Source organism: Somniosus microcephalus, chromosome 12, assembly GCF_052327205.1.
Source record: "Somniosus microcephalus isolate GS21.2 chromosome 12, FLI_Smic_1.0, whole genome shotgun sequence".
In the NCBI taxonomy this organism is placed as follows: domain Eukaryota; kingdom Metazoa; phylum Chordata; class Chondrichthyes; order Squaliformes; family Somniosidae; genus Somniosus; species Somniosus microcephalus.
In genome coordinates, this window is record NC_140998.1 from 163,401,503 (window position 1) to 163,425,546 (window position 24,044).

Genomic DNA, 24,044 nt, shown 5'->3' on the forward strand with positions numbered 1-24,044 from the left:
GTTTCATTATTTTTTTTTGCATCACGTCATCAAAAATGTAGGTATGGAATCTCCAATACAGAAGGAGGCCATTGCGCTTGTGCTAGCTCTGACTGGAATGATTTCCTTATACCTTTTAATATTTATCCAATTCCCTCTTAAATACCATGATTGACTCAGCTTTCAAAGCTATTTATTTTTAAAGCATTCTACAGGAAACTCTTTTATCCAGCACCGACGGGACCGGCGTGGTGCCGGTTTATCAAAAAGTCCGGATTACAGAAAGTTATAGTTAAAAGGTGCGAGAGCTCCATACACAGCAACAAATCCAGGCATCCCTGTTGCTTAGCAACAGCTGCAGGAACCCCCGCCACAGACCAAGCGTCCCTGTTGCTTAGCAACAAGTGCAGAAACCCCCTATTACACAGCCAAGAATCAAGAAACGGCCACTAATATGAAGAAAAACTTAACTGAACCTACTCCTGAATTTTGCCGGTTAACCGAGATTTCCGGTTGTTTGGGTGCCGGTAAATCGACAGTTTCCTGTATATTCTAATAACCCTTTATGTGAAAAAAAATTCTTCCAACCTCCCCTTACATTCCTTGTACTAATCCTGAGTTTACGCCCCCTTGCTCAATTCAGCAACTCGGTGACCAGTGGAAGCAATAGAATGGAGTCATACGGTCCATTCCCGAAAGAGGTCACTGTAAACGTGAATGAACTCATAAAATCAGTCAATCAATCAATCTAAGCATCATTTAACAGCTTTACAGACATTATTTCTACAACCTATACTCTTTAGCAGCCTAAAGGACAACACTGTTCCCAGCGTTGCATGGATCCCAATCCCATTCAGAAGAAATGAACAGTGTGGCTACCACGTTTCCTACATTACAACAGTGACTACACTTCAAAAGTACTTAACAGGCTGTAAAAAGCTTTGGGATGTCCTGAGGTCGCAAAATGTGCTACATAAATCCATGCTCTTTCTTTCAAATGATTATTCTATTTCTCAGAGCAAAGGCTGAAAAATATTTGAACTACCATTAGGTTTTTACACTGGGATCTTCGGGGGGATCCCGGGGTCCCCAAGGTCATCAGATTTTTATCCATCAGATTTCCGTAAATGTTAAATTACTTGCAGATTATTTCTGTTACTGTCCACTAATAAACATTTCCTTCAATGACAGCAGTGCTTTACTTTAAATTGCTGATAGTGTCCTTCAGAAGTTAAGGAAGGGGTCCAAAAGAGCATGTCAATATTTGCAAGGGTATTGAGACTTGGAGATTTCTCCAAGTACATCGAGAAACCAGAAAGAAAATACCTGCAATGTTTCTGGAGTTGAGTTACCAAATATATTTTTCCCACAAAGGTGACATCATGTTCTAATCACTGAACTACTTTCCCCATTTGAAAAGAATGTGTGCAACGGGCTCGGTCCACATCACACAATAATCCAATTGCCACTCTGTTCCAGCTACACAAGAACCAAGCCATTTTGCCCAATTAATTTCACCTACTCTCTACCAGGTTATTTTAACATATGGCAACACCATGGTCAATGGAGTCAAAGGGAAAACCCTCCAGTGGCTGGAGTCATATGTGACACAAAGATGATGATTATAGTTATCAGAGGCCAGTCATCTTAGCCCTGGGACATCCCACTCCATTCACAATTCCTCCCAGAATGAAGCAGCCCATGTCAGCCTACAACAGGACTTGGATAACATCCAGGCTTGGGCTGACCAGTGGCTGGTAACATTTGCACAAAGTTCCAGGTAATGACCATCTCAAAAAAAAGGCCAGCACATCCAGCCATCCCAGCGTTCCTCCACCATCAACATCTTTGGGATCACAACTGATCAGAAGTTTAACCGGAACAGCCGTGTCATCACTGTGGCTACAGGAGCAAGGAAGAGGCCGGTTCACAGGTGGACTCCTCAAAGCCTCGCCACCATTTACAAGGCGCCAGTGAGGAGTGTAATGGAATACTCAGCACATGCCTGGATGTGTGCAGCCACAACAATATTTAACGAGCTTGACAACATCCAGGATGAAAGAGTTTGCTGATTGGTCCAACTGCCACTGAAGTCAACATGCCCCCCCCCCCGCCCCTCAATCATTGGTGCATTGTGATTACAGTATGTACAATCGACAGGATGCACTGCTTAACTCACCAAGGTTGTACAGGGCCTTGGTGAGACCACATCTTGAGTACTGTGTGCAGTTTTGGTCACCTTATGAGGAAGGATGTTCTTGCCATGGAGGGAGTGCAGCAAAGATTCACCAGACTGATACCCGAGATGGAAGGAATAACGTATGAGGAGAGATTGGGTCGATTGGGCTTATATTCGCTAGAGTTTAGAAGAATGAGAGGGGATCTCATTGAAACTTATAAACTTCTAACAGGACTAGACAGACTAGATGCAGGAAGGATGTTCCTGATGGTTGGGGAGTCCAGAACCAGGGGTCACAGTCTAAGGATAAGGGGTAAGCCATTTAGGACTGAGATGAGGAGGAATTTCTTTACCCAGAGAGTGGTGAACCTGTGGAATTCTCTACCACACCAGGCAGTTGAGGCCAATTCATTAAATATATTCAAGAAGGAGTTAGATATATTTCTTAAGGCTAAAGGGATCACGGGATATGGGGAGAAAGCAGGGACAGGGTACTGAATTTGGATGATCAGCCTTGATCTCATTAAATGGCAGAACAGGCTCGAGGGGCCGAATGGCCTACTCCTATCTTCTATGTTTCTATGTTACTTCAATAGCACCTCCTTCCCCTGCAATCTCTACCACCAAGAACAAGATCGGCAATGTTGTGGGAGCACCATCACCTCCAAGTTCCTCGCCAAGTCACATACCATTTGGACTTGGACATGCATCGCCATTCCTTGATTGCTGTTCAGTCAAAAACCTGAAAATCCCTACCCAATACCACTGTGGGAGCACCATCACCGCAAGGACTGCAGCTGTTCAAAGACAAGGCCCACTACCACCTCTTCAGGGATTGGCAATGAATGCCAGTCTCACCCACATTCTGAGAACAAGTATATTAAAAATGGTATGCACACAACATGCTGAAGCCATGGGGGGAGGGGAGTGATTTATAATCCGCTTGTGTCACTGACCCCAATGTATCTGCTCAAGTTTGCCAACCCTTTGGATACAAATCTTATCCACAGCTCACCATCACATATTCCCCATTTCTACTCACCTTTCTCCAGAAGAACAAATTTAATTCCTTTCCTTGGGAAATAATTTTAAACCCAAGACAGGATTCACCTGGTTCACTCCCCCTACCCCTTCCCGTGCAGAAGTAACCCACACTGATCAGGAAAATCCAGGGAAATGGGATGATTATAGCACATAGACAGTAGGCGTGGAAAGCCTACCATAAAATAAAATTGGTGGGCAGGAGAGGAGCTGGTCCGGACAAAGCAGCTAAGAAAACACTGGATGCAAAAGGGAAGGATAAACAGAAAAGTGCATGGTGGATTGGGGATACATAGTACAACAGTGACTACACTTCAAAAGTACTTAATTGGCTGTAAAGTGCTTTGGGGCATCCGGAGGTAGTGAAAGGCACTACAGAAATACAAGTTTCTTTCTTTATTATAGACACTTGCTCCTCAGTTACTTTCATTTCATACAAGATTGTACTTGCAATGGATATAATTTGCAGTCAAGTATCTAGAGGGTAAACTCATACTCCCAGCAGGGAACCACAAGTTGGAGAACTGCCACTTCCTTCGAGAGTGAGATTGGTGAATTTGCACTTCAGAAAGAAAAAAGGATGCTTCATTCTACAAATATGCTGGTCCTACACTAATTTCTAAGCTATGCTTTTGTCAGTTCTCATAACCTTTAAAAAAAAATTCTTTCATGGGATGTGTGGGCGTCGCTGGCAAGGCCAGCATTTATTGCCCATCCCTAATTGCCCTCGAGAAGGTGGTGGTGAGCCGCCTTCTTGAACCGCTGCAGTCCGTGTGGTGAAGGTACTTCCACTGTGCTGTTAGGGAGGGAGTTCCAGGATTGTGTCCCAGCGACGATGAAGGATTGGCGATATACTTCCAAGTCAGGATGGTGTGTGGAACTTGGAGGTGGTGGTGTTCCCATGCACCTGCTGCCCTTGTCCTTCTGGTAGAGGTCGCGGGTTTGGGAGGTGCTGCCGAAGAAGTCTTGGCGAGTTGCTCGCTGACCTACATTGGCTCCTGGTTAAGCAACACCTCGATTTCAAAATTCTCATCCTGGTTTTCAAATCCCTCCATGGCCTCGCCCCTTCCTATCTCTGTAATTTCCTTCAGCCCCACAACTCCTGCAGCGATGTCCTGGGGCTGTGAAGATCGACCTCCAACGACCACAACCATCTTCCTTTGTGCTAGGTATGACTCCAGCCAGTGGAGAGTTTCCCCCCCCCGATTCCCATTGACTTCAGTTTTACTAGGGCTCCTTGATGCCACACTGTCAAATGCTGCCTCGATGTCAAGGGCAGTCACTCTCACCTCACCTCTGGAATTCAGCTCCTTTGTCCATGTTGAGACCAAGGCTGTAATGAGGTTTGGAGCAGAGTGGTCTTGGCGGAACCCAAACTGGGCATCAGTGAGCAGGTTATTGGTGAGTAAATGCAACTTGATAGCACTGTCGACAACACCCTCCATCACTTTGCTGATGTGAGAGTAGACTGATGGGGCGGTAATTGGCCAGATTGGATTTGTCCTGCTTTTTGTGGACAGGGCATACCTGGGCAGTTTTCTACATTGTCCGATAGATGCCAGCGTTGTAGCTGTACTGGAACAGCTTGGCTAGAGGCGCGGCTAGTTCTGGAGCACAAGTCTTCAGCATGACAGCTAGGATGCTGTCGGGGCCCACAGCCTTTGCTACATCCAGTGCACTCAACCGTTTCTTGATATCACATGGAGTGAATCGAATTGGCTGAAGACTGGCTTCTGTGATGGTGGGGACCTCAGGAGTAGGCCGACATGGATCATCCACTTGGCACTTCTGGCTGAGGATGGTTGCAAATGCTTCAGCCTTGTCTTTTGCACTCACGTGCTGGGCTCCACCATCATTGAGAATGGGGATATTCATGGAGCCTCCTCCACGTTAGTTGTGTAATGGTCCACCACCATTCCCAATGGATGTGGCAGGACTGGAGAGCTTTGATCTGATCCGTTGATTGTGGGATCACTTAGCTCTGTCTATAGCATGCTGCTTCCATTTTTTAGCATGCATGTAGTCCTGTGTTGCAGCTTTTCCAGGTTGGCACTGCATTTTTAGGTAGAGATTCACAGAAATCACAGAAACCCCACAGTGCAGATAGAGGCCATTTCGGCCCATCGAGCCTGCACCGACACATATCCCACCCGATCCCCGTAACCCCTACACCAACACATATCCCACCCTATCCCCGTAACCCCACATATTTAATCCCCCTAACACTAAGGGTCAATTTATCATAGCCAATCAACCTAACCCGCACATCTTTGGACTGTGGGAGGAAACCGGAGCACCCGGAGGAAACCCACGCAAACACGGGGAGAATGTGCAAACTCCACACAGACAGACAGTCGCCCGAGATCGGATTCGAACCCGGGTCCCTGGTGCTGTGAGGCAACAGTGCTAACCACTATGCCACCGTGGTGGAATACAATTCTGCTGCTGCTGATGGCTCACAGCACCTCATGGATGCCCAGTTTTGAGCTACTTTATCTGTTCTGAATCTATCCCATTTAGCACGGTGGTAGTGCCACACAAACACGATGGAGGGTGTCCTCATTGTGAAGACGGGACTTCGTAGCGGTTTTTTTTTTTTTTTTTTTAAACTGGGTGGCTTGCTAGGTCATTTCAGAGGGCAGTTAAGAGTCAACCACATTGCTGTCTGGAGTCACATGATGGCAGGTTTCCTTCCCTGAAGGACATTAGTGAACCAGATGGGTTTTTACGACAATCCAATAGTTTCATGGTCACCATTATTGATGCTAGCTTTTTAATTCCAGATTTGTTTTCAATCTTTAGTTAACTGAATTTAAATTCCCCAGCTGCTGTGGTGGGATTTGAACTCAGAGTCACAGTTATACAGCACAGAAAGAGGCCCTTCGGCCCATCGTGTCCACGCCAGCCATCAAGCCCTATCTATTCTAATCCCATTTTCCAGCACTTGGTCCGTAGCCTTGTATGCTATGGCGTTTCAAGTGCTCATCGAAACGCTTCTTGAATGTTGTGAGGGTTCCTGCCTCTACCACTCTTTCAGGCAGTGAGTGCCAGATTCCAACCACCCTCTGGGTGAAAAAGTTTTTCCTCAAATCCCCTCTAAACCTCCTGCCCCTTATCTTGAAACTATGCCCCTTGGTTATTGACCCCTCTACTAAGGGGAAAAGTTCCCTTCTATCTACCCTATCTATGCCCCTGATAATTTTGTACACCTCAATCAGGTCCCCCCTCAGCCTTCTCTGCTCTTAGGAAAACAACCCCAGCCTGTTCAGTCTCTCTTCATAGCTGAAGCGCTGCAGCCCAGGTAACATCCTGGTGAATCTCCTCTGCACCCTCTCCAATGCAATCACATCCTTCCTATAGTGTGGTGACCAGAACTGCACACAGTATTCCAGCTGTGGCCTAACTAGCGTTTTGTACAGCTCCATCATAACTTCCCTGCTCTTATATTCTATGCCTTGGCTAATGAAGGCAAGTATCCCATATGCCTTTTTAACCACCTTATCTGTCCTGCTGCCTTCAGAGATCTATGTACATGCACACCATTAGTCCAGTAACAACCATTATGTTACCGTTCCCGACTGTATGACCTGTATGAATGTGCACGCTCCTCCTTCATAGCATTACCAGTAGGGCCAATACCCAGTAGGAGAAAAAGAACCAGGATAGACTAAAATGATATATTGTGTGCAAGCTGGAAATCAGATGAAAACAAAACATGTTGGAGATGTACATCAGATTGACCAGTTTCTGAAAACATTTCAGGTAGGGCCCTTCAACAGGCCTCGAAGACCTGTGCTTTGGTGATGGTTCCCACCTCAAATGTGTGGTTAAACTTTCTCTTTCAACTCAGGGTCGATGCATTTCCCACCATTGTTACCCAGGATGGCTTGATTTCCTGTACCTAAATCAGGACATGGAGGAGACAGAATTTCCCACATCTGCGTAAAACACTCTCAGAATGCGGTCACGCTGATTGGTAGTCCTTCACATTCTGCAGTGATGGGCATCTTACAATCTTTGACATTGGTTGTACAAAATTAGAGCACAATTATTCCAATAGCCCCACTAGGCTAAAAATAGACATGCCAAAATAAAAATCCTGAACCAATTTATTTGTACAAGTACCTTCCCTTCTCTTTTGCAATTCAATCGTTAGACATTTATTTTCCTATTCACTAAAACGTCCCTTTGCTGTTCTACTGCTCTTTTTTCAGTTCATAGCTCACACTTTGCCTCTGCCTTTCGATCTTCTCAGTCCTCTAAATGATTTCCCTCGTTGTGCTTCTCTCCCAATTGTTGTGATGTGCTGCATACTGCCAACTCTTTAAAAATATTTAGATGGGGAAAAAGAGTTCTCATTGAAAATCAGCCCTACAAACCAAAATAGCAAAACTGTGCAATGTGCATATCTCTCATTAGCTTACGAACATGATCAATATGCAGACACATGATCCTCAAAGCTGCACTTGTGACAGAACTGAGATCTAAACCTCTACTATACTCACAATTCTGGCCATGCCTGTTCACTCCAGGTGAAGAGAGCTTCAATGCACTGTTGGCCCAGAGTGGCATCTTTCCAACACTGTAAATAGCAAGTTCATGACACCGCAAATGAATCTGTGCCAGAGAAACATCTGTGTCCTTTTAATCTATACTGTGCATAAGACTTTGACCTAAATTGATTGTTACTCACATTCTGCTGCAACCAGAGAACATAACATAAGAAATAGGAGCAGGAGTAGGCCAATCGGCCCCTCGAGCCTGCTCCGCCATTCAATAAGATCATGGCTGATCTGATCCTAACTGCCAATCCACTATCACAGAACCATCTCCTGCATCTAACAGAATTAGACACACGAAATAGGAGCAGGATCAGGCTACACGGCCCCTGGGCCCGCTCCGCTCCCCACAGGGCCATGACCGATCCGAACCTAGACTCATGTCCAAATTCCTGCCCGCTCCCCGTAACCCTTAATTCCCTTTACTTCTAGGAAACTGTCTATTTCTGTTTTAAATTTATGTAATGATGTAGCTTCTACAGTTTTTTTGTATGACTTTGGTATGAAGGAGATTGCTTGCTGTCATAACAGCCATAGACAAAGATCACTCCAAACAATTAGCTATGGAAAAGGACAGGGAGCAATCTAGAGTAAAAATACTTAATTGGAGGAAGGCCTATTTCAGTGGGATGAGAACAGATCTGGCCCAGTTAAATTGGAATCAATGATTGGCAGGCAAAACTGTAATAGACGAGGAGTTATTAGAGTGCCAATAGGACTGGCGATGAACTGGTATTACTTGTTTGTTGAAGAACTTTTTGGGTTTTGGTTAAAAGTAGTTTACTTGAAGTCTTAAGTGATTTTTAAAAGAGGAGATGGTTCGGGTGCAGTCGAGGTACATTCCCACGAGGGGGAAAGGTAGGGCAACTACAGTCAGAGCTCCCTGAATGACGAAAGAGATAGAGAGTAAGATGAAGCAGAAAAAGAGCGCGTATGACAGATGTCAGGTCGAGAATACATCTGAGAATCAGGCTAAATTTAGAAAGTTCAGAGGAGAAGTGAAAAAGAAAATAAGAGGGGCAAAGAGAGAGTACGAGAATAGAATGGCAGCTAACATAAAAGGTAATCCAAAAGTCTTCTATAGGCAGATAAATAGTAAACGGGTAGTAAGAGGAGGGGTGGGGCCAATTAGGGATCAAAAAGGAGATCTACGCATGGAGGCAGAGGGTATGGCTGAGGTACTAAATGAGTACTTTGCATCTGTTTTCACCAAGGAAGAGGATGCTGCCATAGACATAGTGAAGGAGGTAGAGGAGATACTGGATGGGATAAAAATTGATAAAGACGAGGTACTCGAAAGCTTTTAGAAACAGTAATCAGGGACAAAAATCAACAGTTACTTGGACAAGTGTGGATTAATTAAGGAAAGCCCGCACGGATTTGTTAAAGGCAAATCGTGTTTAACCAACTTGATCGAGTTTTTTGGTGAGGTAACAGAGGGTTGATGAGGGTAATGCAGTTGACGTGGTGTACATGGATTTTCAAAAGGTGTTCAACAAAGTGCCACATAATAGGCTTGCCAGCAAAGTTGACGCCCATGGAATAAAAGGGACAGTGGCAGCATGGATATGAAATTTGCTAAGTGAGAGAAAAGAGAGAGTAGTGGTGAGCGGTTGTTTTGCAGACTGGAAGAAGGTGCACAGTGATGTTCCCCAGGAGTCGGTTCTAGGACCACTGCTTTTTCTTGATATATATTAATGACTTGGATGTGGGTGCACAGGGCACAATTTCAAAATTTGTAGATGGCACAAAGCTTGGAAGTAGTGAACAGTGAGGAGGAAAGTGAAAGGCTTCAAGAGGACAGACAGACTGGTGGAATAGGCAGACACGTGGCAAATGACAGAGTGCGACAGAATGGAGCTGGCCCAGGTAAATTGGAGTCAAAGATTGGCAGGCAAAACTGTAATGGAACAATGGGCTGCCTTTCAAACAGATACACCGCTTTGGGTATTGTTGGGGAGGATGGCTTATCGGGGGAAGGCAGCAGCAGCCAACTTCCTGGCACCAGGGGTGGCTCTGCTGCACGGGACGGGAGGAAAAAGAGCGGGAGAGCTATAGTGATAGGGGATTCTATTGTAAGGGGAATAGATAGGCGTTTCTGCGGCCGCAAATGAGACTCCAGGATGGTATGTTGCCTCCCTGGTGCAAGGGTCAAGGATGTCTCGGAGCGGCTGCAGGGCATTCTGGAGGGGGAGGGTGAACAACCAGTTGTCGTGGTGCATATAGGTACCAATGATATAGGTAAGAAATGGGATGAGGTCCTAAAAGCTGAATATAGGGAGTTAGGAGGTAAATTAAAAAATAGGGCCTCAAAAAGGTAGTAATCTCAGGATTGCTACCAGTGCCACGCGCTAGTCAGAGTAGAAATAGAAGGATAGAAGGATATTTCAGATGAATACGTGGCTAGAAGAATGGTGCAAGGGGGAGGGATTCAAATTCCTGGGACACTGGAACCAGTTCTGGGGGAGGTGGACGGTTTGCACCTGGGCAAGACTGGGACTGATGTCCTAGGGGGAGTGTTTGCTAGTGCTGTTGTGGAGGGTTTAAACTGTGCAGGGAGACAGAGGAAAGGGAAGCAAGGATAGAAGCAAAAGACAGGAAGGAGAAAAGCAAAAGTGGAAGTCAGAGAAATCAAGGGTGTAAATCAAACATGGCCGCAGTACACAATAATTCTAAAAGGTCTAAGAGTGTTAAAAAAAACAAGCCTGAAGGAGGAGCATTCGTAATAAGGTAGATTAATTAGCTGTGCAAATAGATGCAAACAGATATGATATAATTGGGATTACGGAGACTTGGCGCCAGGGTGACCAAGGCTGGGAATTCAACATTCAGGGGTATTCAATATTCAGGAAGGACAGGCAAAAAGGAAAAGGAGGTGGTGTAGCATTGCTGGTTAAAGAGATTAACAATAGTAAAGGAGGATATTAGCTCTGATGATGTGGAATCTGTATGGGTAGAGCTGAGAAATACCAAGGGGCAGAAAACGTTAGAGGGAGTTGTATACAGACCCCCAAAACAGTAATGCTGAGGTTGGGGATGGCATTAAACGGGAAATTAGAGATGCGTGCAATAAGGGCACAGCAGTTATCCTGGGTGACTTTAATCTACATATAGATTGGTCTAATCAAATTAGTAACAATACGGTGGAAGAGGAATTCCTAGAGTGTATATGGGATGGTTTCCTGGATCAATATGTCGAGGAACCAACTGGAGATCAGGCCATCTTTGACTGGGTATTATGTAATGAGAAAGGATTAATTAGCAATCTTGTTGTGCGAGGCCCCTTGGGGCGGTGCGATCATAATACAGGTTGACTATCCCTTATCCGAAAACCTTGGGACCAGCTGTGTTTCAGTTTTCGGAAATTTTTGGATTTCAGAAGGTATTATTTCAGACTGGGAAACTCTGAACATTAAATTAATTTGGTAATTAGTATTTGTATTTAATATAAATTTTTAAAAGTTCAGGCTACCTCTTGCGACTGTTCCGTGTCTCATTCCCCTTCCTGCTTCTCTGTGCTGCCGCTCCCAGTCTCTTTACAGCTTCCCCTGCTCAGTATCTGAATTCCTTGACTTAGCGGGGGTCTGGGGCTCGACTGCCGCCGCCAGTTGTGGGAAAGCCGGATATCGGCTGACTCCTACGCTAAGCTGGCCCGCAAATCAGGTCAGAAAAGCATCGGCCGTGTCGGGTCATGTTTGGCGCCACTCGGGTTATGTCGTGCGCTCGACTTACGCGCCACAAAAAAACTTTCGGTTTTCGGAAGTGCGGATAAAGGATAGTCTACCTATATGATCGAATTCTTCATTAAGATGGAGAGTGAAGTATTTGACTCAGAGACTCAGGTCCTGTATTTAAATAATATAAAGGAAACTACGATGGTATGAGGCGCGAGTTGGCTAGGATGGATTGGGGAATGTTACTTAAAGGGCTGACGGTGAATAGGCAACGTCAAACATTTAAAGATCGCATGGATGAACGACAGAATTTGTTCATACCTGTTTGGCATAAAAATAAAACAAAAAAGGTGACTAAACCATGGCTAACAAGGAAAATTAGGGATAGCATAAGATCCAAGGAGAGGACATATAAACTGGCCAGAAAAAGCAGCAAACTTGAGGATTGGGAGCAGTTTAGGATTCAGCAAAGGAGGACAAAAGGATTAATTAAGAGGGGGGAAATAGAGTACGAGAGTAAGCTTGCAGGGAACATAAAAACTGACTGTAAAAGCTTCTACAGATATGTGAAGAGAAAAAGATTGGTGGTCAAGCGTAGGTCCCTTGCAGTCAGAATCAGGGGAATTTATAATGGGGAACAAAGACATGGCAGACCAATTAAATACAAACTTTGGTTCTGTCTTCACAAAGGAAGACACAAATAACCTCCCAGAGATGTTGGGGAACATAGGGTCTAATGAGAGGGAGGAACTGAATGAAATCAGTATTTGTTGGGAAATGGTGTTAGGGAAATTGATGGGATTGAAGGCCGATAAATCCCCAGGGCCTGATAATTTACATCCTAGGGTACTTAAGGAAATGGCCCTAGAAATAGTAGATGCACTGCTGGTCATCTTCCAAAATTCTATAGACTCTGGAACAGTTCCCATTGATTGGAGGGTAGCTAATGTAACCCCACTATTTAAAAAAAGGTGGTAGAGAAAAAAAACGGGGAATTATAGACCGGTAAGCCTGACATCGGTAGTGAGGAAAATGCTAGAGTCTATTATATAAGATGTAATAATAGCAGAGCACTTGGAAAACAGTGACAGGATCGGACAAAGTTAACATGGATTTACAAAAGATAAATCATGCTCGACTAATCTACTGGAGTTTTTTTGAGGATATAACTGGCAGAATAGATAAGGGAGGACCGGTGGATGTGGTGTATTTGGACTTTCAGAAGGCTTTCGATAAGGTCCCGCATAAGAGACTAGCGTTCAAAGTTAAAGCACATGGGATTGGGGGTAAGGTACTGACTTGGATAGAAAATTGGTTGGCAGACAGGAAGCAAAGAGTTGGAATAAACGGGTCTTTTTCCGAGTGGAAGGCAGTGACTAGTAGGGTACCGCAGGGATCGGTGCTAGGACCCCAGTTATTCACAATATATATTCAATTTCTAGACGAGGGAACTAGTTGTAATATCTCCAAGTTTGCCGACGACACAAAGCTGGGTGGGCGTGTGTGCTGTGAGGAGGATGCAGAGAAACTCCAGTACGATTTGGACAGGTTGGGTGATTGGGCAGATGCAGTATAATGTGGATAAATGCAAGTTTATCCACTTTGGTGTCAAAAACAGGAAGACAGATTATCTGAACGGCAATAGATTGGGAGAAGGGGAAGTGCAACGAGACCTGGGTGTCCTTGTGCACCAGTCGCTGAAGTTAAGCATGCAGGTGCAGCAGGCGGTTAAGAAGGCAAATGGTATGCTGGCCTTCATAGCGAGAGGATTTGAGTACAGGAGCAAGGATGTCTTGCTGCAGTTGTACAGGGCCTTGGTGAGACCACACCTTGAGTATTGTGTGCAGTTTTGGTCGCCTTATCTGAGGAAGGATGTTCTTGCCATGGAGGGAGTGCAGCGAAGATTCACCAGACTGATGCCTGGGATGGCAGGAATGACGTATGGAGAGAGATTGGGTCGATTAGGCTTATATTCGCTAGAGTTTAGAAGAATGAGAGGGGATCTCATTGAAACTTATAAAATTCTAACAGGACTAGACAGACTAGATCCAGGATGTTCCCGATGGCAGCGGAGTCCAGAACCAGGGTCACAGTCTAAGGATAAGGGGCAAGCCATTTAGGACAGAGATGAGGGGGAATTTCTTCACCCAGAGAGTGGTGAACCTGTGGAATTCTCTACCACAGAAGACAGTTGAGGCCAATTCATTAAATATATTCAAGAAGGAGTTAGATATATTTCTTAAGGCTAAAGGGATCAAGGGATATGGGGAGAAAGCAGGGACAGGGTACTGAATTTGGATGATCAGCCATGATTGCATTGAATGGCGGAGCAGGTTCGAGGGGCCGAATGGCCTACTCCTGCTCCTATCTTCTATGTAAATTTAACGCAGAAAAGTGCAAAGTGATACATTTTGTTAGAAAGAATGGAGAGAGGAAATATAAACTAAAGGGTACAATCCTAAAGTGGGTGCATGAACAGAGAGGCCTAGGGGTATATGTGCAGAAATCATTGAAGGTGGTAGGGCAGGCTGAGAAAGCAGATAAAAATGCATACGGGATCCTGGGCTTCATAAATAGAGGTATAGAGTACGAAAGTGTGGAAATGATGATGAACCTGTATAAAACACTGGTTCAGCCTCAACTGTGGTATTGTGTTCAATTCTGGGCACCATACTTTAGGACGGATATGAAAGCCTTAGAGCTGGTGCAGAAAAGATTTATGAGACTGGTTCGAGATGAGGAACTTCAGTTACGTGGATAGACTGGAGAAGCTGGGGTTCTTTTCCTTAGAGCAGAGAAGATTGAGAGGAGATTTGATAGAGGTGTTGAAAATCATGAGGGGTCTGGACAGATTAGATAGAGAGAAACTGTTCCCATTGGCAGAAGAGTCAAGAACCAGAGGACACAGATTTAAGGTGATTGGCAGAAGGTCCAAAGGCGACATGAGGAAAAACTTTTTTACGCAGCGAGTGGTGAGGATCTGGAATACACTGCCTGAAAGGGTGGTGGAGGCAGACTCAATCACAGCTTTTAAAAGGGAATTGGATAAGTACCTGAAGAAATTTTTTTTTGCAGAGCTACAAGGAAAGGGCGGGGCAGTGGGACTAGCTGAAGTGCTCTTGCAGAGGGCCGGCATGGGCTCGGTAGTCCAAATGGCCCCCTTCCATGCTGTAACCATTCTATGAACATAGTCTCCCACAGCTTTATACCTTAATTAAAGTTAGATCAGCAGAAAGCATTTCAGCCACCATGTTACAAAAAAATAAATAACTTCACAAGATTTACCAGAACCGAGAGAACTAATTAAGAGACACTGAACCGGCTGGGGCTCTTTTCTCTAGAAAAGAGAAGGCTGAGTGGCAGGGTCTTTAAAATGATGAAGGGATTTGATGGGGTAGACACATGAGATGTTTCCACTTGTGGGCAAGTCCAAAACTCGGGGTCATAAATATAAGATAGTCACTAATAAATCCAATAAGGAATTCAGGAGAAATGTCTTTACACAAAGAGTGGTGAGAATGTGGAACTCGCTGCTACATGGAGCAGTTGAGGCTAATAGCATTGATGCATTTAAGAGAAAGCTAGGTAAGTACAGGAAAGAGAAAGGAATACAAGGATCTGCTGATGGGGTTAGATGAAGTCGGCTCGCGTGGGAGGAGCATAAACACCGGCATTGGGCTGAATGGCCTGTTTCGGTGCTGGAAATTCTATGTACTGTAATACACTGCACTGGGCCTGACATGGTTTAAGTACAAATAGGCATAGCTGACAATGCCATTGCAATTCCCGTTACTTGGAGGAGCCAGAAAACAATAGTGCATTACCTAAAAGCTGCACTTCCTAGTCTTTTCAGAGGTTACTGCAGCTGGTGCTTATCTTGAGCATTTTTTTTCAGCTTTTGGGATTTTTATATAAAATGGGTCAGTGTGCAGATTTTACCACTGAAATTAACGGCACACTGAACTACAATGTGATGACAGCAATGATAATCATACAGAGACGGTGTACTCAAAACTGATCACGGAGAAGACATCCCTTCAGGGCAGGAAATGTGCAGTTGTACAGGGCCTTGGTGAGACCACACCTTGAGTATTGTGTGCAGTTTTGGTCGCCTTATCTGAGGAAGGATGTTCTTGCCATGGAGGGAGTGCAGCGAAGATTCACCAGGCTGATACTTGGGATGGCAGGAATGACGTATGAAGAGAGATTGGGTCAACTGGGCTTATACTCGCTGGAGTTTAGAAGAATGAGAGAGGATCTCATTGAAACTTATAAAATTCTGACAGGACTGGACAGACTAGATGCAGGAAAGATGTTCCTGATGGCGGGGGAGTCCAGAACCAGGGATCACAGTCTAAGGATAAGGGGTAGGCCATTTAGGACTGAGATGAGGAGGAATTTCTTCACCCAGAGTGGTGAACCTGTGGAATTCTCTACCACAGAAGGCAGTAGAGGCCAATTCATTAAATATATTCAAGAAGGAGTTGGATATATTTCTTAAGGCTAAAGGGATCAAGGGATATGGGGAGAAGGCAGGAACAGGGTACTGAATTTGGATGATCAGCCATGATCTCATTGAATGGCGGAGCAGGCTCGAGGGGCCGAATGGCCTACTCCTGCTCCTATCTTCCATGTTTCTCTGTCCATTTATAGCAAGCCAATTGGTTAATGGTTACCATGGGCCAAAGCAAGTGCTGCTGCTCCACATCCAGTTTCTTGGTCACCTCCCGGCCTTTCTCCCCGGCAAGATCTGGGATTCACTGCTCCTTCACAGTCTCAAGCAACAAGCTCAGGATTCTCATTTATTCCCTCCCAAGTTTCAAGCTCCAGTGCCTGGACTCGAGTCTCACCTAGGCCTTGTTCAGTGGCAATTCCCATACTTTCCAGTCACCCACCCCCCCACTGTGAACTCGTGTTTTACTATCCGGTTATGAGTTAGGGGAGTCCGAGGGGGAAGTGATTCTACAGATTTCTGTTCATCATACCGTACGTCTCTATCAACTCCCACATCTACAACATGTGTTGAGTTGTTGGTGCTCACAGTTGGTAAAGCAAAACAGGAAACCATTTAACTAAGCACCTGTGGGCTATTTACAGAAGTAGAGACACTAACTTACCAGGATATGGTAGAAATCATAATTGTGATATTAATTTGCTATGACACTATAACGGGTGCCTTTAAAAAAAAAAAAGCTAGTTGTTTAGCCCAAAGCCTTATTTCCGCAATAACACTTTAATTTCCTTAGAAATTTTAAATGAAAATGCTCTCTCTCTCGAGACTCATTGCAGCTCTCCTACAAATGGCAACAGGAAGTCCCACCTCTCCGCATTAAAAACAGGTTTGGCAACAGATCCTAGATAGATCAGAAATAACAACAGAAAATGCTGGAAAAACTCAGGTCAGGCAACATCCGTGGAGAGAAATTTGAGTTGACGTTTCGGGTCGAACCCTTCTTCAAAGCTGGAAAGAAAAGATCAGAACTAGCTAGGGTTTGACTCAGATCCAGCACAGTGGTGATAGAAGGACCAATCCAGCTCATTGCATTGGTGCATATCCTAGCTGCTCACACTCTCCTTCACAACCAGAGGCAAACAATATCATTTCTGCAGCTATCAGGCAGTTGAAACCCTGCGACCTCTCTAGAAGACAGAAGAGAAAGAGACGTTAGATGCAAGAGAATGCATGCACAAGAGAGGGAGAGTCAGAAGGAGGTATATATATCAAGAGACAAGAGAAAAGTAACGTAATCAGACAAAAAAACCTGACATTGAGCCAAAGGAGACATTAGAACAGGTGACTAAAAGCTTGGGCAAAGAGACAGACTTACCAAAAGGGAAAAAGGAAGAGCAAAACAATCAGAGACACAGCTACAACCCATGATGAAAATATGTGAGCGGCATAGAGGAAGAGAAAGAGAGCAAAAGACAAACAATGAAAGGGAGATAAAAAGTGGAGAATAGCAGACAAGTGAAGAGACAGCTTCAGGGAGAGAAAGGCTTTAAAAATACACATTTGTCCTATAGCAATGCAGCAGGAGGTTAACTTGTTTTTAAAAAAAGTTTCTTGAATTCCTTGCCTGCGCCGAGTTAGCCGAGCTCAGCTATGGTAGAAGTAGGTGTCATTGCTGCTGGGTTAGGGAAGGAACTACCTAGCCAGGATATCAGAGCTGATTGCTGTCCAGTGACCTGTACAAAAACGTGCGCACGTGTTAGGGGCATGGGTGGAGAGGACTCACTGTGAAGGCCCCCATGGTCCCAGAGCTTTTTTGGCATGCACGGTCTTGTCTCACCAAGGGATAACGACCAATTGGTGTGAAGTACTGAGTGCTGCTGGTGTCCAAGGAACCCTATCCCTGTTCTCAAGGAGAAATGGAAAGAATAAATATTTTAGGAAAAAAATTCCCCATGTGCAATACCACTAAGAGTAAGGAGAGGGGTTACAGAATCAGAAACATCTTACAGCACAGAGGGGGGCCATTCGGCCAGTCATGCCTGAGCCAGCTCTTTAAAAGAGCTGTCCAATTTAGTCCCACACCCCAGCTTTTTCCTCGTAACCCTGCAAATTAGTTCTCTTCAGGTACATGTCCAATTGCCTTTTGAAAGTTCCAGGTAGTGTGTTCCAGATCTTAACAACCCCGTGTGAAGAAATTTCTCCTCATTTCCCCTACGGTTCCAATTATTTTAAATCTATGGCCTCTGGTTACCGACCCACTTGTCAGAAGAAACAGTTCTTCCCTACTTGCTCTATCAAAACCCCTCATAATTTTGAATACCTCCGTTAGGTCTCCCCTTAACCTTCTCTGCTATAAGAACAGTCCCAACTTCTCCAATCTCTCCACATAACTGAAGCCCCTCATCCCCGATATCACCCTGGTAAACCTCTGCTGTACCCTCTCCAGGGCCTTGACAGCCTTCCTAAAGTGGTGCCCAGAATTGAACACAATACTCTAGCTGAGGCTGAACCAGTGATTTGTAAAGGTTTAGCATAACTTCCTTTATTTGTATTCAATGCCAGTGTAATACCCACTGGAAATGTTATGTACGCTAAGTATGGTTATCAATCTTTAACTTAAGACACTGTATTATCATTGTTATAAATCCCTGGGTTAAAGTTGCCCATGTGAAGGTACGGCAAGAACTTTTAAGGACACAATGTGACTAAGAGCAGACTTTCCATAATTCTGCACCAGTATCAACTGTTGCAGACAGTGAGGCTGCGCAGTCTCCAGGCAGAAACCCCAGGAGGAAGGGGTGGAGTCGGGTTTTTCGAGCGGGGAAAAGGAGCGACTGGAAGAAGAGGGCAGGAGCTCTGAAAAGAGGGCTCAGGAGGCAAATGGCTGCCGCATCCCGTCCCGGGCTTCCAAACTCGGCCGCCGCCCTTCGTATTAGTAGCTCTGCATCCAGAACTCAAAGTGGGATTCAGTGATCGTGAAGAGAATTCAACGAAGGGGTTCGGAGTCATAAGTCTTGCAGACATTATACATACCATGAGCTCCAACTTGAGCGCGCCAACGAATGAGTGCACTCGAATTTGGACACAGGGACAGATTCTCCTTTGAATCCATATAAATGGAGATTGTATGTTTATTATGTCTAGATTCATTCTAATGTATGCAAATGTCTAATTTAGGTCATTGACCCGTAATCTTCTTATACTGTCTGACGTTAAAACTATAAAGTAAGATAATTAGAATTAAGCCATTGTAGTAGTGATCTCCTTACTGGACTATAGAATACTGTCTGCAACAGAGACCACATCTCACATATATCTAGAGAACCGTGAAGGGGTTACACCCCTATTTACAAAGCCAAGTGTCCCATACACTTTATCTGCCTTATCAACCTGCCCTGCCACCTTCAAGGATTTGTGAATATGCACCCCCAGGACCCTCTGTTCTTGCACCCCCTCAAAATAGTGCCATTTACATTATACTGCCCCTCTGTGATGTTCCTCCCTAAGTGCATGACTTCACTTATCTGCATTAAATTGTATCTGCCATGTGTCTGCCCGTTCTCCTGAAGTCTGCTACTATCCTACTCACTGTTTACTACGTTGTCAAGTTTTGTATCACCCGCAAACTTCAAAATTGTACTCCCTATACCCAAGTCCAGGTCATTTATAAACAAGAAAAGCAATGGTCCTAATACCAACCCCTGGGGGACCCACTGCATACTTCTCTCCGTTCAGAAAACATCTGTTCACCATTACTCTCTGCCTCCTATACCTTAGCCAATTTCGTACCTAGGTTACCACCATCCCTTTAATACCATGTGCTTCTATTTTCCGAATAAGTCTGTTATGTGGTGCTTTATCAAATGCTGTTTCAAAATCCATGTATGCAACATCTACTGCACTACCTTCATCAACCCTCTCTGTTATTTCATCAAAGAACTTTTGATAGGGGAAATTTCTTTACACAAGAGGGTTGTTGGAGCATGGGATGCTTTGCCACAGGGATTGGCTGAGGCAGAAACCATTGCATCTTTTAAGAGAAAACTTGGTAACGTTTGAACTTGAGTAAGATATAGCGTGAGAGAGAAAGAGAGAAGTGGATTTACCTCTAGGTTGCTCGAGAAAAGAGTCAACATCAGCTAAATGGCCCCCTATCTTGTTCAGCTCTATGGTTATAAAAACATGATGGTGGACGTCTTACTAAATACTAGATTAATGCACTTATTTCTTAAATTACATTGAAAGAATAAAACATGGAATTGAAGTCAAATTATTGACCTGGTTAGGAAATTGGCTGAGTGGCACGAGACAGAGAGTAGGGATAATGGGCAGGTACTCCAATTGGCAGGATGTGACTAGTGGTGTCTGGGATCTGTGTTGGGGCCTCAACTATTTATTAACGACTTAGATGATGGGATAGAAAGTCACATTTCCAAGTTTGTCGATGACACAAAGATAGGCAGCATTGTAGGCAGTGTAGATGGAATATAAAATTACAAAGCGATATTAATGGATTAAGCAAATGGGCAAAACTGTGGCAAATGGATTTCAATGTAGGCAAATGTGAGGTCATCAACTTTGGACCCAAAAACGATAGAACAGGCTACTTTCTAAAATGGTGAAAAGCTAGAAACAGTGGAGGTCCAAAGAGACTTAGGGATCCATGTGCATAGATTAAAATGTCATGGAAAGTTACAGAAACTAATCAAAAAGGCTAATGGAATGCTGGCCTTTATATTTAGAGGACTAGAATACAAGGGGGTAGAAGTTATGCTGCAGCTGTACAAAGCCCTGGTTAGACCACACCTGGAGCACTGTCAGCAGTTCTGGGCACCACACCTTAGGAAGGATATATTGGCCTTGGAGGGTGTGCAGCGTAGGTTTACTAGAATGATAGAGTCATAGAGTCATACAGCACGGATAGAGGCCCTTCAGCCCATCGTGTCCGTGCCGGCCATCAAGCCCTGTCTAATCTAATCCCATATTCCAGCATTTGGTCCGTAGCCTTGTATGTTATGGCATTTCAAGTGCTCATCCAAATGCTTCTTCAATGTTGTGAGGGTTCCTGCCTCCACAACCCTTTCAGGCAGTGAGTTCCAGACTCCAACCACCCTCTGGGTGAAAAAGTTCCTCCTCAAATCCCCTCTAAACCTCCCGCCCTTTACCTTGAATCTATGCCCCCTAGTTATTGACCCTTCTACTAAGGGAAAAAGCTCCTCAGTATCCATCCTATCTATGCCCCTCATAATTTTGTACACCTCAATCATGTCCCCCCTCAGCCTCCTCTGCTCCAAGGAAAACAAACCCAATCTGCCCAGTCTTTCTTCATAGCTGAAGCGCTCCAGCCCTGGTAACATCCTGGTGAATCTCCTCTGCACCCTCTCCAAAGCGATCACATCCTTCCTGTAGTGTGGCGGCCAGAACTGCACACAGTATTCCAGCTGTGGCCTAACCAATGCTTTATACAGCTCCATCATAACCTCCTTGCTCTTATATTCTATGCCTCGGCTAATGAAGGCAAGTATCCCATATGCCTTTTTTACCACCTTATCCACCTGTTCCGCCGCCTTCAGGGATCTGCGTACTTGCACACCCAGATCCCTCTGCACCTCCGTCTTGCCTAGGGTCTTACCATTCATTGTGTATTCCCTTGCCTTGTTAGTCCCCCCAAAGTGCATCACCTCGCACTTTTCCGGGTTAAATTCCATTTGCCACTGTTCCGCCCATCTGACCAACCCATCTATATCGTCTATACCTGGACTCCAAGGGTTAAATTACAGGGAGAGATTACACAAATTAGTGTTGTATTATTCCCTGGAATTTAGAAGGTTATGGGGTGATTTGATTGAAATTTACAAGATATTAAGGGAAACTGATAGGGTAGTTAGAGAGAAAATATCTGTTGGTTGAGGAGTCTAGGGGACATAGCCTAAAAATCCAAGCCAGGCCTTTCAGGAGTGAGGTTAGGAAACACGCCCACGTGTAAAGGTGTTAGAAATCTGGAACTCGCTTCTGCAAACAGCAATTGATGCTAGGTCGATTGTCAATTTAAATCTGACAGTGATAGATTTTTGTTAACCAAAAGGGATCTGGGGCTAAAGGCGGGTACAGGAAACTCTCGATTCACCGGCACCTAAATAACCGGAAATCTCTGTTAACCGGCAAAATTCAGGAGTAGCTTCAGGTAAGTTTTACTTCATATTAGTGGCCGTTCCTGGATCTGTGGCCGTGTAACTGGGGCTCCTGCACCTGTTGCCATGCAACAGGGACGCCTGGATCTTGTGGCCGGGGTTCCTGCACCTGTTGCCATGCAACAGGGACGCCTGGATCTGTGGCCGTGTACGGGGCACTTGTACCTTTTACTATACCTCTCTGTAATCCGGACTTTTTGATAAACCTAAAAAAGAGTTTCCTGTATATGGGGTTCGGTCACAGATCAGCCATGATCTCAATGAATGGCGGAACAGGCTCAAGGGGCTCAATGGCCTACTCCTGTTCCTATGGTGAATTTCACAATCGAGTCAGAGAACAATCCCAATTTATAAAAATACTGCAAACTTAGAATTATGCAGTCAGAGTCTTAGGATCCAACCCCAGCATCACCTGAAGGTCAGAGTCCAGATGCCCAGTATTCCTCACCGCTAGATCCTACATTACAACAGTGACTACATTTTGAAAGTAAACATCCTGAGGTCGTGAACGGTGCTATAGAAATGCAAGTCTTTCCTTTACACAGTTAATGCTAGGAAAAGGGGAGAACGGAAAAACTAGTAGAGCGTCTCTCCGCAGCCTACTTGACATATTTGCCAGATCAATATTTCTCAGATTAGACAGTAAATAAACTATTCATAGAATCATATGGCACCGAAGGAGGCCATTCAGCCTATTGTGCCTGGGCCGGAATCTGGATTATGAGGCCAGGCCTCTGGTTTACTGGTCCAGTAACTTAACCACTACCACTCAGTTCTTCTCTCACATTCTACTGAATAAGCAAGCTAATAATTTCAGGTAGAGTTGTTTTGCAGGTTGGTGTTTAGCAGTGTTAATGCAAAGATGGCAGTGCAATAGCTTTTATCATTTGGCTGTCTAGACATCTAGCTTTTCTACTTCACAACCTAAAATAACCTCCTTACTTGCTCCACAAACAGCAATGCTAATCATGTAACTACCTCTGAATGCACTTCAAAGCCAACCAAACATATGTTTCATACTTAGATAAATCATGCAAAGACCATTGCAATATAATGTTGACACAGAAAGCTCTTTACCTATTGTATTGTGATCTGAAGATTACATTTGACAGGCAGATACTTTTGGGCAGGCACAGCAAAGAACAGATATTGTAAAGTGTTGGCACATGCAGCTGTTGATGCAAGTGTCTGACATCTAAAATTCACCAATTATTTCATTTGTCAACTCAGGTCATGCAATTTCCAACAGATTTTGACTTGCAGGGATTGAAGCAATGATGACACTAATTGTTAGTGGCCTTCAAAGAAAGTGATTCAAAACTTGGGGCGGGTAGGTATACTCTACCTGGCCCACTTCCCTTAGTGTGAAAATGTTGGACACTGCCCAACTGTCACACTGCCCAACTGTCAAAAGAACAGATTGCCCCTCCCTTCAACCAAAGCAAAGGTTAATCCATAGCCAGATACTGATGTCATACTCAAGAACCTCTATTCGCCTGGTTGGAAATGTTTAAGAATTGAGTTGCAAAACCAACTCCTCTCGAAGTAATTCAACCATTTCAAAAAACAGTTCCTTACTAAAATGCTGCCTCTGCCTCTCCTGCAGGTGCTAACTCACAATGGGACACAGGTGCTGGTACCGCACCCAGGTTGTTGCTAGACACTGAGTGCCAGCTATTTGACCACACAAGTCACCACATCCACACATTGGAGCACATCTCATTGGATAACTGTCAGCAATGCATCCTGCTTCAGGGCACTGCAAAGATTGCCACAGATAGATTAATACTTTATTATAAACATATAAAACTTTAGTAATGTACAGTATAAAAAGGGTAGTACTGTACTCTCAACAATGAGGGTCAGATGAAGTATGGCATTGGACAGATGTTAAATGTGAATAAAGAATTTTTAAAAAGTGTTCCTGTTTTCTGGCATCATATCAAAGAGAGGTATTTGACTTCCAAA

The 24,044-nt window shown here is 44.5% G+C and overlaps 1 protein-coding gene across 1 annotated transcript in view; it reads right to left on the reverse strand.

Moving 5' to 3' along the window:
- Window positions 1–24,044, reverse strand: part of slc39a9 (solute carrier family 39 member 9) — a 58,892-nt gene that overhangs the window by 33,679 nt on the left and 1,169 nt on the right. The gene's annotated exons all lie outside the window — the stretch shown is intronic.